The sequence below is a fragment of the Lissotriton vulgaris genome, unplaced genomic scaffold (assembly GCF_964263255.1).
Source record: "Lissotriton vulgaris unplaced genomic scaffold, aLisVul1.2 SCAFFOLD_1253, whole genome shotgun sequence".
In the NCBI taxonomy this organism is placed as follows: domain Eukaryota; kingdom Metazoa; phylum Chordata; class Amphibia; order Caudata; family Salamandridae; genus Lissotriton; species Lissotriton vulgaris.
This window is the reverse complement of record NW_028244123.1, coordinates 257,141-262,085: the sequence shown is the minus strand read 5'-3', so window position 1 is coordinate 262,085 and position 4,945 is coordinate 257,141.

Genomic DNA, 4,945 nt, shown 5'->3' with positions numbered 1-4,945 from the left:
AACATAAATGTAATTGCATGCATGCAGTCACATGAATAATATTATTTGTAAATGTATTGAAATTAACACTATCTTCAAAGTTATATATAGCGTAAAGATACACATGTAGCCTGGAATGGGTTAAAACAATGAATCGGTGCTCTATATATTCCACCGTAGATGAGTTAGCAATGCTGTAAAGATTTCGAATTTCTGCTTGACTTCTGAGATGAGTTCCCAGCATGCTAAAGAAGTATTTGAATGCTTCTTCATGCAATTCAGTACAGGGTAACTGTAATACAAGGATATTTTCATGTATGTAACCATGGTGGTTGATCTTACTAGCTGGCTTATGCTCTTGTCACTTGAGGAGAAGGAGTGCCACCCGGGCCCCTTAAAGCCCAAAGGGTCTTTCCCTTTTGCATGATCAGCTCTCATACCTGTGTCTGCTCTGCACCACCAGTGGTGAAGTGGCCTGGGGGAACATAGAGAGTCTGAGCGCATATGTTTATAGGTGTACCTGCAAGTAAAGATCCCTGTAGTATGTTACTAGTTACTAGTTATTTGTGGAGTGGCGGCTCCGTGTCGTGGCACTCAGACCAATCACAACACTGCATGTTATGTTATGTTAAGCTATTTGAAAAGTGAAGCATATACCCGATGGGTGTCTTGGCGCTGATTTTGTAAGCAACTATGGGTGGAAGGGAGGACCTACCGATTGAAGAGCCAGGTTTTCAAATGTTTTTTGAACTGGGGCAGGGAGGAGCTGACCTATAATTCAGTGGAAGGAGATTCCAGGTTGTGGCTGCTCTAACCGCAAAGCTGCTACCACCCCATTTAGATTTTTTTAATCTGATAGGATTTATTCTGAAGGAGCCTGAGGATCTTAGGTTTTTTGTTGGAATGTACCATGATAAAGCTTTCTTCAGAAAGGGAGGTTCTGAATCGTCGAGGGCTTTAGAAGTAAGACACAGGGCCTTAAACTTAATTCTGTTTTTGACTCCCAGCCAAAGAAGATCCTTAAGAGCGGAAGAAACAGAGAGGTGTCTGGGCAAATCCAATAGGAGTCTGGCTGCCGAATTTTGAAGGATTTGCAATGTATTCAGGTATTGAGCTTGTAGGCCAATTTAGAGGCCGTTGAAGTAGTCCATCTTGGACAATACCAAGGTGGAAATAACTGATTTACTGACTGAGATGGTCAGGAAGATTAATTTTTTTTAAAGTATTCTCAAGGTATTGTATGAGGAGGAGATCACTGCATTGATTTGATTGCCTAGGAGTAAGCGATTGCCAATCATGATACCTAAACTGTTGGCTTTCCTCGTGGTAGCCGGAATGGGGCCCATGTCAGCTGGCTAGCAAGGAGCAATCCAGAGGAGGGGATTAATGCCGAATAAAATAAACTTGGTTTATCTAGTATTGAGCTTAAGGCGGCATTTGTTCATCCAGCCATAAATAGATTTCATGCAGTCATGGATGCGAAGACGCATGTTGTTGATGTAGTTGGAGGCTGATAGCACAATTTGCATATCTTCTGCATAGGAAGTTTAGGAGAACCCAATGGTTTCAACCTGAGGAGCCAGATCAATGATGTATATATTAAAAAGTGTAGGGCTGAGAGAGGATCCCCGCGAAACCCGCAGGGCAAACCGAACAAGCTTGAAGAGAAGGCATCAATGTTGATTATGTTTTCTTTGTCCGATAGGAATGAGACTAGTTTCAAGGCAAGATTTTTTATACCTCTTGCTTCCAAACGGTAGATCAACTTGGAGTGATCCACAGTATCAATGCCGCAGACAGATCCAACAGGGTAAGGGTGGCTGACCCCCCTCATCCAGGATGAATTTAAGCTCATCAGTGGCCCTGATCAAGGAAGTCTCTGTACTGTGTTCAGATCTCTATCCGAATTGAGTGTGATCCAGGCAGTTAGAGTCCTTAATGAACTGATTTAATTGAATGTTCATCACTGGCCGGGTCTTCGGGGTCCAAATTAGTTTTTTCAATAAGGCAGAATAGAGGCTTGCTTCCATTGGAATGTAAAGATACTAGTTATGAAGAAGTTATTGAACAGATTTGAGAGATGGACTGCAATAATGTCAGGGGCAAGCTTAATACCTGAGGGTGGACAGGGATCGTCTGGAGAGCCAGACTTGGTGGTCGGGATAAGCTCTTTTATTTGTGATGTAGAGGCAGGGGGAAAAGACTTGAGGCCATTAATGGCCAAGTAATTATTGGAAATGGTGTCCACCTTATCTTTACTGGTGGGCAGTGGAAGATTACCACAGTGACTGAATGAGTTAATAATTTAGTCGATTTTACCCCTGAAGTGTTAAGCAATCTCATTGCAAAGGGACTGGCTACCCCACTCCCTTTTATACTCCGGTTGTTTAGTGAGTTCATTGATGACTTGATAGAGTTCTTTAGCTGAGTTTTTGACAGATTCAATTTGCAAAGAGAAGTAGCCTGACTTTTCGATGACTAATAGGGCTTTATACTTAGTTAACTAGTGTTTGTAAGTTTCTCTCTCATGGGCGTCATATTGGACTCTCCATTTCCTCTCTTGGTGTCTACATTGTTTTTAGAGTCTAAGGGCCTCTAAGAACCAAGGACCAGACGGACAGGTCCTACTTAGGCCACTTTTGGGACTAGTTGGGAAAAGACAGAATTAAGCCAGGTAGAGTAAGTCTCAGCTGCGAGTTCGGGTTTGTCCACCACCGGGCGACGTGAGATAGTTAGTTGTTGCTCTGGCTGATTTTGACCAACTTTTGCCCAGGATCTATAATTGGTTGACATAGACCACATATTCAGGGCTGTATAAGTAGTAGGGAAGTTTATCTTGAAGAAGCAGAGTGATCGGACTAGCTCAATGGAAGTACTTTGAGACTAGAGATATCATTGTTGTTCGAGAACATCACATCAAGCGCATGACCCCCACTGTTAGTGGGATCAGTACTAAGGAGTTTAAGATCAAAGGCATCCATGATTTCTATTAATGAGACTGTATCCTTGTCTTTCGTTTGTTCTAAGTGAAAATTAAAATCCCAGAGGATCATAAAATTGCCATTGCAGAGACCTACCTCGAGTAAGGAGCTGATAGAGTTTAACAAGCCGGGTTTAGCACCGGGAGGGCAATAAATGAGAGAGCCTTGAAATGTGTAATTATTTCTGAGCCCCAGTTTGAAGGACCGTGCTTCCCAGTCCTCTCCCTGTATAATAATACATTTGGCACAAACTCTCTCCCGTTAAATGACCGCCAATTCCCTTCCTTTTTTTGATTGGACGGTCTTGCCTATGAGGCCGGTACCCGGAAGGCGTGGCTGCAAGAAGTTCAGGCATCGAAGTGTTAGTGGCCCTGGTTTCCGAGATAAATAGAATGTCCAATTTATGAGAATTGATAAGATCTGTTACTTCTAGTGCATGTTTTACAAGTGAACAAGTATTAATTAAGGAGCAATTAGGCCTGTAGAATTCTGTTTTCCAGATGATTTCTGGTTGGAACCAAGTGAGCTGACCAAGGCGAACGGGCCAGGCAACAGGAATCCATAGGAGGAACAGATTCCCTCTGACCACTGATAGGGAGCTAGTATATTAAAACAGTAGCAGCTGAGATCCAGCGTATTTCAGTCCTGAAGTTCCTTACTAGTGAAAGAGATTCTAGTCATGGAATCTGAGCCAAAACTGACAGGGGTTCTGGTTCTAGGCATGGTCCAGGCATGGACGGGCGCAGACGGGCTTGCCTTTGGGGTTCCTTTGGCGCACCAGCGCTGCTCCTGCTGCGCATGACCGCTGCATGACCGCTGCTTGTCCGCACACACATGCTGCTAAATAGTCAGCAGTAGTGTCTCTGCCGGAAGTTGGATAGCCAGAGGGAGGAGCTACGTCCCTCGGCTCAATCAGCAGGAACTGCCGTTGCGGACCGGGGACTAGGGAGCAATCAGGAGAAGAAGGAGAAGAAAGTGCAACGTGCAGAATAAAGTGGATTAAGGTAGCCCTTTGAAATTGAATAAGCTGTTTTTAAAAACAATCCCAGTTAAAAAAAGAAAATAACCAGAGTTTAAAAGCAAATAAGCACAGTTAAAAAGCAGATAAGTACTAGCCCTTGGCGTGCTGCTTACTGAATGCCGCGCGTCCGCACACACATGCTTCTAAATAGTCAGCCATAGTGTCCCTGCCGGAAGTTGGGTATCCAGGGGGAGAAGCTACGTCCCTCTGGTCAATCGGCAGGAACTGCTGCGGTGCACCGGGTACTAGGGAGCAATCGGGAGAAGGAGAAGAAAGTGCAACATGCAGAATAAACTGGATTAAGGTAGGCCTTTCAAATAAGCTGTTTTTAAAAACAATCCCAGTTCAAAAGCAAATAACCAGAGTTTAAAGGCAAATAAGCCCAGTTAAAAAGCAGATAAGTATTTAAAAATAGCCCTTGGCACGCTGCTTACTGAATGTATTGCAGCACTGTGATTGGCTTAGGGGAGGGAGCCTAGCTGCCTGCTTCCTGTTCTCGCCCCCTGCAGTCCCCCCTGCAACCGTCCGCTGACAGCCCCCCACCCGCGAGCCATGCCGTGCACCACTGTATTTGTGACTCCATTTGTATGTCCATCTTGTCTGTTGATCTGAGCTCTCTAAGCAATGATTCAGGGGGGGCAGAAATCTCCAACCACAAAAATAATAATTACACTCACTCCTTATAAAGCATACCTCCAAGTCTCCCTGAGCTGCTATAACACTTGAGAGCTAGAGAGGCATCTCTAGACATCTAGGTTTGAGAATGAGGGACGCAAGAGCCTCGTGGTTTGTAGCAGCAGAGTAGCTTGATTATTGATAACAAGTAAGTGGAAATCTAGTGAACCACTAGATTTTCATATGTGGCTTGCTAAAGTATTAGCAGGAAAGCCTATATGCTAAACGAATGGAGGGAGAAGAACGTTTTTTTAAATCGTGAAGTGTATAAATTATAAAGGACCCACAA